Raw genomic sequence first — 14,510 nt, forward strand, 5'->3', positions numbered from 1 at the left:
AGTATTATTACGTCTTTAATTGTCAAACTTTTAAATGTCAAATTTTATTAAATTGGTATATTATAACGTTTTATTAAATGTCAACTTTTTTATTTATCAATTATTATTATGTGTTTAATTGCTTGCATAACGCAATGTGTATGTTATAAACTGTCAAATTTTTATGTCTTTAATTGTTTTTCACTTGTCGTTTATTAACCATAACGCAACAAGAAACGTAATTCAAAATGTAATTAAACATCGTTTTATATTAATATACAAAACATGTAACTTTGATACAAAATGTAATGACTAAACCTTAAACCCTAAATCGCTAATTGTTACATATTCTTGAATTCCTGCACAGGAAAACGATGGGTGCCGCATACACAATTTCACGACAAGCCGGCTGTCTTGAAATTGCGTACCGAACCCTACCTTCCAACGTGATTTCTGCTTGACATCTACCACACTGAGATGGCACAAGGGATCAGGAGGTTGGAGCAGTGGAGTTGGGATTTCCTTTATCAACCACCGTCCAGTCTTCCGCGTCCCCTCGGGATAGTGAGCGCAGTGGCATTCCCGTTGGTGGAAGGCTCATGAGAACACTAATGAACTCCTCTCTTGGAAGGACATGTTACGGGGCAGACTGCGTTGGCTAGCGTCACTGGGAGCTGACGAGGTAACAAGCTACTTCGATAACACGTAATCCTAGATCGGCGTTCTAGTGCATGAATCTGAAATACGAACGTAGTTTCTTCATAAGGATTACGCTACCACCACCGTCAAAACACCGACTTTCGATATCCTGTTAATAAAAAAAATACAATTTAGCATTAGACTCGGCATTCGAAAATATATTGTAAAAATAAAAAAAAAACAAAACAAATTCAAGCACCACCACAGCCGAAACTTTTGGTTAAGCTTCGCCACTATGCAAAAGATTATATAATACTTCAAGCCTGGCCCAATAAAAAGAAAGCAATGTCCTTGTTCAACTAATATCAACAAATAGTTTTCATCATAAGGTATGCTATCATGCACAGTCAAAGCATAACTGTGACTCAAGAGTTGCATATACTTTATGTGAACAGAAGATAAATTCTACAGAATTGTATATTTATTCCAATGATCCCAAATATATGTTTGCTAAGGTGAATGTAGATGGGATCGTCATACCAAAAATTACATAACAGCTTTTAGATGTATGCTCTTATATCTAAAATTTCTAAACCAAATCTGTAAGATGATTTAATAACTAATTTAACAGAAAAAAACTAAAGCCAATTATAAAATTTAAACTAAGGTTTGGAGAGGTGCGCCAGGCCAAGGCAGTAGTGCAAGACCAAGGCAGTAGTGCAAGACCAAGGCGACGCTCAAAGACCCCAATAGCAAGCTATTGTGATGGGCCTTTCCCCATAAAAAATAAGATTAATATCGAGTGAGCCAATGGCTCACATATCAGATATTAAACTGATAAGAACAGATACTACACTTGATCTTAGCCAAAAGGCCGAGAAAGGTATGCTTTTCCTCTCCTCGGTTTGCTGATTATATAGAGAGTCTCCTCATCTTTGTTTTCTTCACTCAGCCGATGTGGGATGGTGAGATCATAAAGTGAGCATCACTCAACTGACACTAAACCAACCCTCCAGATCCTCAACTGACACTAAACAACTTGTTTCAAACGCAAAGAGCTCAGAGTTGCTAACTCACAATCTTATGATAACCGAGAGAGAAAACTTCACGATAGGATTGATCGCTATCGAGTTCGCATGAATGAGCAGGCTAAGGAGAACACCTGCACGCTTTAACAAACTGTTAGCCTCGCGGCAGGGATGGATGAAAGGGTGTGAGAATCTGTTCCTTTGGATTAACTGCACTATTTGCCCTCTCGGATTTCAGCAACGAACTGCTGCATCTCATTCTTAATATTCAAAACCGACATCAAGTGGGCCTTAATTTGGTGGACTGCTCAACACATGTGTTAATTAAGCCCAAAATGATTCTGACCATTTATGTTTCAGCACAAGTAGTCAAGTAGAGGTGCACAAATCGGGTTTTTTAATACCTGGTTTCGGGTATTGAACTAATTTCGGGTATGATTGGGTATTCAGAGAAACTGGGTAGGGTTCGGGTATGGTTATTGAGGAGAAAAACCATACCCTATGTATCTGGGTAGGGGATGATCAGGTTCGTCTATAACCGGGTATTGGAACACGGTATGGTATCGGGTATTAATACCTGGTTTTAAAAATTAAGTTTCTATTCTATTATTTTACACAAAACTAAATTCATTTAATTTTTAGAGTAAAATGGACGGATAGTCCCTGTGGTTTGTCAAAGTAACACCCATAGTCCCCAACTTTTAAAAATTACACCCGTGCTCCCTATGGTTTGCTCGGTTGTTACTCGGATGGTCCCTAGTGTTTTGTTTTAGTTGGTAGGGAAATATTTGATCTAGCGCCACGCAACGCGGGCGGGGAATAGTGTCAGGCAGCTGCCTGACACTTACTCATTGTTCCAACCAAATTACGATTTTGCCCTTTTTAAGTTTACATTTTGCCTTTGGTTTTCTTTTTTTTCTTCTAAGCCAAATTACGATTTTGCCCTCCGTTTTAATTTACAGTTTGCCATGTTTTTGTTTTCTTTTTCCCTATCAAATTACAATTTTGCCCCGGGTGTAAACTTAAAGTCATGCCATTTTTTTATAAAACTATGGTAGCGTTTTGTTTAAATTGGTTAACTTGGTGTAATTTTTATTCGTGCCAGACGACTGTCTGCCACACGCTCATTTGTCCTGAAAAATTACTATTTTGCTCTCAATTTAAATTATAGTTTTTTCATCGTTGTAGTTTTTTTAGCAAAGGTATGGTAATCTTTTGTTTTAATTGGTTCTCTCTTTCTCTCTCTCTCTATATATATACTAGTCTAAGATCCCGCGAGTTTCGCAGGTGGACTAACACACAAATATACAACTTAAAATTGTTGAAATAATCGCTCAAGTAACTGAACCAAGTCAACTGATGAAAGAAATCTAATGGAAGCCTTATGAAAGAAATATTATAGCCGAAACAAATATATGCCCCACACAAATCGAAGTGCTTTACGTAACTGTTAAGTTATTGCACACTTGATATACCCGAACACACGCAACCTCGTTACGGTATAGACATTATCCTCAAACACATTCACCCCAAAACGGTAATCCCAATCACCCTCCACCGTATAAACTCGGACCTTACACGAAGATAAACTAAACCGACCTAGTTAATGAATCAATCGAATGACCTGACCCATTTATAACACTTCCCTGGCTGTAGAATATGCCTTCTGCAAATCTTTTTCGCTAGCAGCAAGCCCTTTATTAAGCCTGGAAACAGCGCTCTGCAATAAACCATTTTATAACGGGTCAAAACGGTGGAGTACAGGCCAGTCATGTTGAGGTCTAAACCAGGTTCTATAGATTATTCAAGTTAACAAAATGAACTGATTGATGACGGTAGATAATGGGTCAAAACTGTTACGGATCGACCCGACTCACGAACAAACTTTTCACACATTTTCTTTAAACAATTATATAAAACTTAATGTGTAAAATATGATTAAAGAAACTATAGTATTAAAGGAATAATCTAAAACTTTCATGATAACGATCTAAGTAGGTGCATGTTGAATAAAACTTTACAATCAGGGTGACTTTAAATCTGTGTGACCAGTTCCCTATTTAGCCAAACTGTTTTAGTTGACCCGTTCGTTTGGGATAAAACATAACCTAAATCAACTCAAACATAACTAAATGGGTCGAAAGTACAATATCCTAGCAATTTCCCTATATTTCCATGACTTCGTTTAAGAACTTGATGGAAAATAAACAGAGCATAATCTAACTTTGTTTAAGAGCCTGCGATGCAGAAACAAAACGACAATTAAGAGATGAATAGAAACTTGGCAGTGAACTAAGAAGGAGAATTTGGCATCGCTTATGTACGGCTAAAAAAGAATACTTGTACCATTAACTAAGTTTTTATTTTCTATTCAAAAACTCATTCATGTTCTTATATTCAATGGCACTTTAAATGTTTTATAAAAAAATCCCGTACCTTATATGTACAGGGGACTCAGTCTATTTAGTCGTGTCCGTCAAAATTTTAGTAAAGCAAAGCTGAAAAGCACCTTAAATAGCTGCATGCAGTCCGCCTTAACCACCGAGAAACCTCACCACAACCACCATAATGACCCGTTATTATCTCCACAGTTGTGTACCTAACTTAAGTCATCGAAAAAACATATAAGCAACTCACGAAACCCGACTCCACCACAATTAACCAAAAACTCAGTAGCTAGGGTTCGTGAAACATACCTTATGTACACCAATCTATGACACGCAGTCTGAAACCGAGTCACCAGAATCTCATCAAAACATAAGCTTACACAGGACTTCAAAATCAAACTAATAAAGTACATTATGAGATATAATAACCATAACAGAAGGAGAAACTGTCAAGTTTCCTTTGTTATAATCATAAACAAAAAGCCAAATCGCACCTGAGCAACGAACCGTGATTCACCAGGGTTCTTTTTGTCTTCTCATATCAGTTATCGAATTATAAAGAGATATTAAAATCACCTAAATAAACGAATCTGAGCTAACTGTCCACAATAACAATCAGAACAACTTCTTCCGAAAAATTCATTCCTGATTAAGGATTTGATGAGTCATCTTTGGGTGTCAAGGACATCTTTGGGTGTCAAGGACATCAAGGTCATACTTAATAAAATTGATACTGGATTAACAAAATACATAGAACAAATGGTGTTGTTAGACGTCTAACCTGACTCGGAGTACCAGAGACATTACTAACAAAATGGGGTCCGTGGAACCAACCTTAGTCATCTTCCACTCCAACACGTGTTACCCAGTGACTCAACTCATACCATCTTCGAGTTAAACCAATTAGCACAAGTAAGCAACATGGGCCGAAACATGTACCTTCGTATTGTAAGCGTATGTAGCAAACCAATTAGCCCCTGATGATAAAAGTATTATCAATTAGCCATTGTGAAACCCCACACAAGAAGAAAAAACTCACACCACACGAAAACGAAAACGAAACACGAAGTAATATACCATGTGGATTCGGAAATCATACATCGTCGGAGGGCCCTTCTGTAATTACTAGAATCACCATCGGAGCCCTGGCCACCATCTCCGGAGACGTCACTGACAATATTCGTCTTAGATATTATTTATATATAACAAAGATGGGAAAATGGGCAGGTTAGGCATGTTTGGTAAGGATAAGAAAGAATCACTATCACATTGAGGTGTAACTTTTTCACACAAGTCGTGTGTGTTTGACTTAAAATGCCAACCCTTTTAACTCATTAATAACCCGCCAACCCATTTACACCCATAAAGTCGTTTTTTTAAACGGATTACATGATTTTAATTTTGTTCCAGTTAAGATTGACGCTTTCGACACTAATAAAAAAAGAGCTATAATACAAAAAAAAAAAAAAATGAAAAGTAGCATACAAATCAAATCATTTGAAATTACTGAGACCAATACAAAATTCTTTAAACCTTACGAAGTTAGGTGAACAAATTAATGTTAAATAATTGTTGCAACCTATCAAAAAATTCTAAGTTCTTTAAAAACACAGCAGTTGAAAGCAGAAGCATGCTTCAGTTCTTCCCAGATCCAATTATTGACTTATGACTGTCAATCATAAAATCCACATTCAAGGATTTCATGAAGCATGAAGAACATAAGAAATTGAACTAAAGCAGCCAATATTTCTACCCATAAATCATAATCCTAGTTTTATCGGATGTCCCCGAAGGGACGCTAATCAAAACTGACCTCAGCCATTTAAAGCAAGCAACCTCAACTCTTTTTTTTAATAAATAGAAAGCCATACGCATATGATAGGATTATAGAAACAGAAACTGGTTCATCAAAGCTTAATCATACACAAAAAAGCACGAACCAGAATAATAGAGAAGAAATATAGACGTGGATGACCTGAAGCGCGGCGGTTGAGGTCGGAAACCTTAACGGCGTTGAGGGTTGTGGTCGAAAACCTTATCGGCGGGTCAAACAACCGTCTCCACTCGTTTTCACCGCATCCAAACCTACACCGCCATCATCGAAACAGTTGCATCCAAACCTACACCGCCATCGTCGAAACAGTCCACAGAGAAGGCTGGATGAGAGAATGAGTGAAACAACTTGTTGGACACAATTACAAACCCTAACATCATAAAACCATCAACTAAACAATCAAACAACTAAAACACAAAAAACAAATCTAATTAAGCTACTTTATGAAGCTGATTATAACTAACATCACCACAATGTTTTGACCAAAATCCACTCAAAGAAACTGCTCCATACGACGTCGTTCGACAATCAACCGCTAATTCCGGCATCGTTTTCCTCAATCTCTCATCGATTTCTCTATGAATCAATCCCGATTCCAATCCAAACACAATCCTCAATCGTAATCTCACAAAAACCTAATAATCTTATTGAATCTGATTAAAAAAGCAAAAAACAAAAAAAATAAAAAAACGAAACGATACAGAATCAGGTTTAGATCGTCGTTACAGATGATCGATTGAGTTGAAATGATAATATTAACGAATCAGAGGGGGTGAATTGTGTATGCATACCTGATGATCTTTCGCAAAATCAGCGGAGAAAATACGTATGAACCTGGAACCAATCAACAATGCGTTAACATACAGATCTCAATCTAAAAAATTAACCTGGACACAGTGTATTAATGAAAATAACAGATTGAAAATCATGGGAAACGAAATCGGAAATTAGCACAGTGATATACATTTAGAACCATATTACTAATGTTGCCCGCTAATTCGCCGGAATTATCGGCTCAATCTCCATTTGATTCGTTGATTAAACAAACCCTAACATCTCAAAGCTCCATAGCCACTGTCGCGAATACTAATCATATAACCTACATCACACTCGATCATCTGAATTACATCATAAAGATCAATAAAACTACAAACATATCAAACAAATTTCACAGAATCATCAGCTATTGTTTGAAATTAAACACTCAAACGTTACGAAAGAGATTAGGTCACTGATTCTTACCAGATTTAGCGAGAGAAGAATAGACAGAAGCAATCAATTTGGAAGATAATGATCTAAATCCGGTGTTTAACGCCATTGATGCCGATTTAGGATTTTCATTTGTGCTCGAAATTGGAAGGATGTAAAACACAAAATGAATATAAAACATAATGTACAGAGATGGAGCGATGGAACAGGCAAACCATCTGAAATTGAAATTAGGGTTTTAAGGATTGAATGAAGAGACACGTATTGGAGAAGATTTCAACTGATTGAGAATTGATGAGAGTTTCCATATATAATCAAAGGATTGAATTGAAGGAGAATAGAGGTAATAGAGATAAATGGCAGTAAAAAATGAATTCTCTGGCCAAAGAGCATTACCACATCAAGGTCAAATAGTCAACATTATTTTGCTTTAGTATAAGAGATTGATATACATAGGGGTGGTTCAAATGAAAACCACTTTTATTGTGAAAACTCGAAAACTACCTAAAAAAAGCTTAAAAACACACAAAAAAAAAATTCAATTTTTTTATAAAAATCGCAGGGTTTTTTTTATATAAAAAAAACTTTTTTTCAAAAAAAAAAAATAAAAGAATTTTGTAGTACACATGTGTAATAATACACATGTGCACTATACATGTGTAGTATTACACATGTGCACTACAATTTTTTTTTTTGAAATTTTTTTTATATATAAAAATGGCGAAAATTGGTATGCAAAAAAAAAAAAATAATAATAAAAAAAATTGGTATGTTTTTTTGGCTTTTTTAATTAGTTTTCGAGTTTTCACAATAACTAGTGGTTTTCATTTAAATCTTCCCCTATATATATATATATATATATATATAGGACAATGCTAGATAGAAAACCCTAAAAATTTGAGAAAACCCTAGAAAACCCAACCTCCCGACTTTTTTTTTTGAAAAAAATAACACATGTAATATACATGTTTTTAAGAGTTTTGAGCCAAAAAAATCAAAAAAGCGCCGAGTGGATGTTTTTAAAAAAAAATAAACAAGTTTCAGCAACTTTCGTCACTTACATGTGTTAGACAAAAAAGTGCTGAAACTTGTTTATTTTTTTTAAAAAAAACCACTCGGCGCTTTTTTGATTTTTTTGGCTCAAAACTCTTAAAAACATGTATATTACATGTGTTATTTTTTTCAAAAAAAAAAAAAAAAAGTCGGGAGGTTGGGTTTTCTAGGGTTTTCTCAAATTTTTAGGGTTTTCTACCTAGCCCTATCCTATATATATATATATATATATATATATATATTGAGATCATGTTATGAGTAGTATGTATAAGTAACCGAAACACGGACGTATATGTTATGAAAGAGAAATATTCGGCTTTTCGCCCCACAACACGCGCGAGGCAAAAACTAGTTAGGTATACATTTGGTGTTTTATTGTGTACTTTATTTGCCAAAAACTAAAAAATATATTCGAATCAATCTTCAACGAAGTTGAAAATGTGATTACACGATATCAATGGAACCAACCTTAATTACAAACCATGTATCTTAGCATAAAAATAAATTTTTGTGATAAAACTATCTTAAAAGTGTGTTATAACCAAGTAAACCAACTTGTAAAAAAACCACCCGATAAATTTACAGTCCTCGGACAGATCATCATGTCAAGAGACTGAAGATGTGAAAACGCATCAGAAATTTACCTTGGTTTGAACCGAAGCATGAGAGCAATATGATTGTGAGTTTGTATATAAAGGTGAAAGTATTTTGGTTGGTTAGTGGGTCAAATTTAGTGACCAAAGGTTACATCAAGGGGAACACAAAATGACCACCCTTTATTCCTTTGCCTCTTTCTGTTCTCCCATTTTGGATTTGTCTAGTGTTTAAATTTTGTTGATGTTGACAACAAATGGTGTAAAAGGAACACTTAAATCCCTTTGGTCATGCTTTGGTACTTTTGAGTTTTGACTCTTACAATCAACTTTGTATTAGTTTTCAACTAGAAATTTTATCCCATGTGTTGTGACAAAAGTTTGATTATTAATACATTACCGACACTGGATGTAGCAACCGAAAGAGATAATGTAAAACCATGGGGAAAAGAGCATCAAAACGTCAATGTACATATTCAGAAAAAATTACTAAAAGATGAAACAGTAAAAGCAAAAAAATATATTGATTCTTCTGTTAATACGAATATCGGTAACGATATTGTTCTGTTAGAGTTGGTTTGGTTCGTCACATTAGCGAGGAAAAAACACTAAATGGGAAGATAATTCTTTTATTCATAGACATGATTCTCATATTTGTTGTATACTTTATAGTTTATATATATAGAAGGAACAAGTGGACTAGAGTGGTGGTGTTGGGAACAAAAGAATTTGGATGTGAAAAAAGGCAACTTTATTCACATGTAAATGAGAGTTGTAGAAGTAGAAAAAAGAAGACACAAATAATTATATATTGTCAGCGTGATCAAATGCGCCGGAAAATTAAATGATTGTGTGTTTGAGGTTGGTCACTCTTGGCCTTCCCATTCATTTCTACATTACATTACAATTACAAGTGTCAATATGAGAAGGTTGAGTAAATAGTTCAAATGAATTGATTCGAAGATACTAAAAATCTTGAATTGAGATTTAAAGTTTGAGGTTATATAACTTCGTAAAAACTTATGGATTCATGAAAACCAATCTCAAATCTACAATTACATATTTGTGAATAACAAAATATATCATTTATTTTTAATTTTAATTTTTTAAATATAACAATATTTGTTGAATTGCAATTTTTATTGATCTCTCATAAAATTCAATACAAACAACTTTTGTTACATTATTCAAACCTACCCATGACACATAACCTATACATGCACATTTAGAAGTTACAAAATAAATAAATAAAGTTAGTTTAATGGTTTTTATGTACGTAAGATACACATCTTTTGTAAGGCCCTTAAAACGGATATCCTAGGTAACAATACAGTGTACTGTTTATGAATAAGTAATTCTCTTAAAAACATCCATCGTAAAATCAATTCAAAACAGTACTAGTTGTTTTAGAAACCAAAACTATAATTAAATCAAGATAATTTGAATGCCTTCCATCATAATCATGAGTGATCCCATTCGTTGGCCAAGAGCGTTACTGACCCGAATCACATACATGCGAACAATCTAATATACATGCAAAAGTCAGCTACACTGAGTGAGTTCTAGCAGTTTAGCTTAAAGTATAAAGATACGTCAAAACACGTTGTTTTAAATTTAGAACTCGGTATTTATAAAATACCAACATCGTCTTTAAAACATGTTAACTCCCAAACTGCATCGCACGACACCAAGCCCGTCACCCAAAACGACCCACAACTCAGGACTCATGACACCTACACACAATCCCCGTCACTGGTATAAAGTACTCCCAACACATACAAACAACCCACGTCTAGCACACACTGACACAAGACTTGTAGTCCAAACTGACTCATATATAGGACTCAACAACTCCCAACTCTTACATGCAATCCCCCTCCTTGGTAAATATTACATACACACGTTGTTAAGTATGCCTACACTTTATGCTCGTCTCAGAATCGTAGAAAGGACTCCTTAGTACGAATCACAGCCACACTAAATAAACATCATACTACAAATACATAACATACCCACCACTTTATCTAGTGCGAACACATAAAGCACATAAGGTGGGAACCTAGCACACAATTAAGTCAAATCACTAAGAAGTGACCATAACTCGTCTCGGTTTGCTGCAAGTAACCCTCTCGTTGGGTTAGATTACTAGATTGCAATCATCATCATCTCCCATTTTATTCGTCTTTGCCATTAGGGCTTCTTCATTGTCACAAAATGTGACAAACATTTAAGCACTTCAAGGGTGCTTCATCTTTCACAAAATAACCTAGACACACACATGATGTCCAAGCCAGATCGTCACCCGACATCCACTAACCTCTTACCCATCAAAAACTACTGCGTCTCATTTCGTCTAATTAAACACCCACGTGTTCTCACCTACGTTCCGAGAAACGTATCACTCCTCATCTTAACTCATACACACTCACACTAGGGTTAGAAACTGACACCTTACATTTCTAACCTATCACCATCAACGTTTGAAATAAAATACTTGGCTCGCAAGTTACGACTCAACAGGACACAAGTCATGCAATAATCATCGACACCTACAACGCCTCATAGCACTACAGCTACAGTATCACTAACCAGACCGTCACACGCCTAAGCAAGGCAAATAAAACCCCCCATTAACTCGTACATCATGAAAGCTACCTGACTATGAGAAACGTTTACTAACCATTTGATCTCAATACTAGTTATTTGATTAAGTATGTACACAGATGTAAAAGGTACGTAAACTCTTGAAATCACGCATGTATGCAAGCCCCAAAATAAACACGTAAAAATGGGGTTAGAACTCTGATGTGTGTAAATTGCAACATATAAATTACATCAATTGTGGCATAAAACTAACCCTTTTTTAGTACCAATGTTGGAAAAAGTATGTTTTTGTCTTCCTTTTGTATTTTCAGGATTAAATGAGCTCAAATGAACAAAAGAAGCAAAAAGGCAGCTAAATCTAACATAAATACAAGAAAATGAATAAACGTGGCATGCCCGACCCCTCGACAGCATCCTCCCAAGCAAAAACAAGAGAACAGAAGGCTGAACACGCCTCGTGCTCAATGAGCACGGGGGCGTGCCCAAGTGTCTGCAGAAAAGACAAAGTTGTAGAAGCTTTTATCACCCAACACGGGGGCGTGTCCACTGGACACGGGGCCGTGGTCAACGCAAAGATTCGCAGAATCCAAGAAAATCTTGATAGTACAGATACGCTTCTGCACACAGGGCCGTGCCCAGCGAACACGGGGGCGTGGTCAACTAATGCAGACAAACTGCAATTAATTTTGAAAGAGAAGAGGGATGGACACGGGGCCGTGCCGAATGGACACGGGGCCGTGTCCGGGCTTCTGTACAGGCTATAAATAGGGGTGCTTGGCTCACTTGCAACTCATCCCTTGGCAAACCACCTCTCTCACACTTCACCCACCCACCACCACCATCACAACCCACATCCGCCACCATCATCCATCATCCATCATAGAGTGTGTGTAGTAGTCTCGGGATCCAAGATTGATAGTCAGAGTTCTTGACAATCAAAGGCCATGTTTGCCTAAGTCTCTTACTTCACATGGTGAAGACAAGCATTTAGTGTAATACTTTTTATTTTTAATCTTTTCGCACTTTTTATTTGGTTGTGTATTAATGACTTTAATAGCTAGTTTCTTATGTTGAAGGTGAAACTTCCTTATCATTTGTCCGTGGTGTCTTGGCGTTATTTTACTGTCTATATAAAATAAAAGATTTACACCATTCATATCTCCACGGTCTATATGGAGATATGTTGGCTATCTGGTCGGGGGTTAAGGGAATGGTTTGGTAAGCGTCTTGCCTTGTTCAGTGTATAGATCCTGCAAGGACCTGGGTCAAGCTTAGTAGGACCTCCTTCAATACCCACTGGTATTGGATGGCGGGGGTTCGAATTTTTTGATCCCCTCATATGTAAACTACTATTAATATATTAACCCGACTACTTAGGATTGTATCCCTGCTGACTCAAACTACCTAGCCGAGGGTAACGTCACCTTCAAAAGAAGGGCCTACCACATTACGCATTAATAACTTAATTAATTATCTTTCAATAATCCAACCCTTTAGGATTGTATCCTTGCTGACTCAAACTACTGGGTTGAGGGTAACGTCACCTTCAAAAGAGGGGCCTACTACTATAACTAAGATAATCTCTTAAAAAGTGTAAAAGTGCAGAAATAATCAAAGGTTACACTAAAGGCGAGTCAGATCCAAGTGATTCATCTTGTCTATCTGTTTTATTTTATTTTTATTTTTAGCATTTTTAGTTTTTATTTTCATGTTTAAACCTTTTTCTAAACTTTTGATTTGATTAGACGTTGAGGATAAACCGGTATTAAAAGCTCTTGTGTCCTTGGACGACCTCAGTATCTTACCAACACTATACTACCCTTACGATGGGTGCACTTGCCCATATGTGTGTTTAGTGTTAGTAGAATATCGTGTTTTATAAATTTAAAACTTGACTAAAGTGTTAAAAAGGGCTAAAAGATATAGTTAAAATCATATCACACCTAACGCACATCAAGTTTTTGGCGCCGTTGCCGGGGACACAAGGATTTTAAGAAAGTTAGGAATCAACGGCCTAATCGTTTTTCTTATTTTTCTTTTTTTTAGGATTTTTCTTAGATTTTCAGTTTCTGCAGAGCTCAGCACGGGTCGTGCCTGGTCGGACACGGGCCGTGCTCAGCATTGTTACCGGCAGTTTTTACTTTCTGAGTTACAGAGAGTTGAGCACGGGGTCGTGTCGATGCAGCACGGGGCCGTGCCGAGCTCCCCAGTAATAGGGATCCGGAAAATAATTACTGTATCTCCGACCACGGGCCGTGTTCATCTGAGCACGGGGCCGTGGTGAAACTTCTGACCAACATTCTTTTGTTTTTTTCTTGTAGGACTCGGAACCCAGGCGCCACACCTGATCTTCTACGTAGTGTATGAGCTCCAGTTCCAGTAGAGACATAAAAGAAGCTCTAGACGAACCCGAACGCTTTCTAAGAAAAAGACTTAAAGCTAAAACCAAGAGAAAGTTTCGGGGGACCCACTTCCAATGGCGGATCAACGTACCCTTATGGATTACCTACGGCCCACCGCAGGTAATCTCGGCGCCGCTATCAATGCACCGAATGCCGAGGCCAACAACTTCGAACTTCGGTCGCATTTGATACAAATGCTCCAAAACTCCGCAACCTTCCATGGACTTGCGGACGAAGATCCTCAATTACATATTACTAACTTCTTGGAAATATGTGATACTTTTCGGATCAATGGAGCATCAAATGACGCCATCCGCCTTCGAATGTTTCCATTTTCATTAAAAGACCGAGCTAAGGCTTGGCTTAACATCCTCCCAGTTGGCTCGGTAAACACCTGGGATGAACTGGTCCAAAAGTTTTTGTATAAGTATTTCCCTTCTGCTAAAACAACTAAATTAATGACTGAAATTAATACATACTCACAAGAGGACGGGGAATCCTTATATGAAACTTGGGAAAGATTCAAGGAGCTACTAAGAAAGTGCCCTCATCATGGTCTTGCGGTGTGGCAACAAGTATCCACTTTCTATAATGGATTGTTGCCACACACAAGACAAACACTTGACTCTAGCTCCGGGGGACTTTTAGGTAATCGTCGCCCAAATGAAATATATAATCAAATTGAGGAAATTGCTCAAACCAATTTTCAGTGGCACACTCCCCGAGGCAATAAATCTATTGCCCCGGGCACCCATAAGGTTGACGAAAGCACTTCTTTGCAA

At 36.8% G+C, this 14,510-nt stretch overlaps 1 long non-coding RNA gene and 2 other non-coding genes across 23 annotated transcripts; all 3 read right to left on the reverse strand.

The window, feature by feature from the left end:
* Window positions 1-1,311: 1,311 nt before the first annotated feature.
* Window positions 1,312-1,505, reverse strand: LOC118486826. Its single transcript, XR_004879993.1, has one exon. It is a non-coding gene; the product is annotated as a U2 spliceosomal RNA (small nuclear RNA).
* A 1,501-nt stretch (window positions 1,506-3,006) lies between these two features.
* On the reverse strand, window positions 3,007-7,414 carry LOC110909110. Of its 21 annotated transcripts, none has more exons than XR_004878720.1 (9): window positions 7,110-7,409; window positions 6,832-6,966; window positions 6,659-6,701; window positions 6,332-6,520; window positions 6,009-6,237; window positions 5,111-5,203; window positions 4,343-5,010; window positions 4,156-4,245; window positions 3,007-3,366 (listed from the first exon to the last, which is right to left on the reverse strand). It is a non-coding gene; the product is annotated as an uncharacterized LOC110909110 (long non-coding RNA). The 21 variants fall into 21 exon arrangements; XR_004878718.1 differs by having other exon boundaries at window positions 4,156-4,249; XR_004878722.1 differs by having other exon boundaries at window positions 4,156-4,249; window positions 5,111-6,153; window positions 7,110-7,413.
* Window positions 7,415-14,180: 6,766 nt separating this feature from the next.
* LOC118486870 lies at window positions 14,181-14,287 on the reverse strand. The gene has a single exon (XR_004880037.1). It is a non-coding gene; the product is annotated as a small nucleolar RNA R71 (small nucleolar RNA).
* Between the last annotated feature and the right edge of the window lie 223 nt (window positions 14,288-14,510).

This window comes from Helianthus annuus, chromosome 14, assembly GCF_002127325.2.
Source record: "Helianthus annuus cultivar XRQ/B chromosome 14, HanXRQr2.0-SUNRISE, whole genome shotgun sequence".
Classification (NCBI taxonomy): Eukaryota; Viridiplantae; Streptophyta; class Magnoliopsida; order Asterales; family Asteraceae; genus Helianthus; species Helianthus annuus.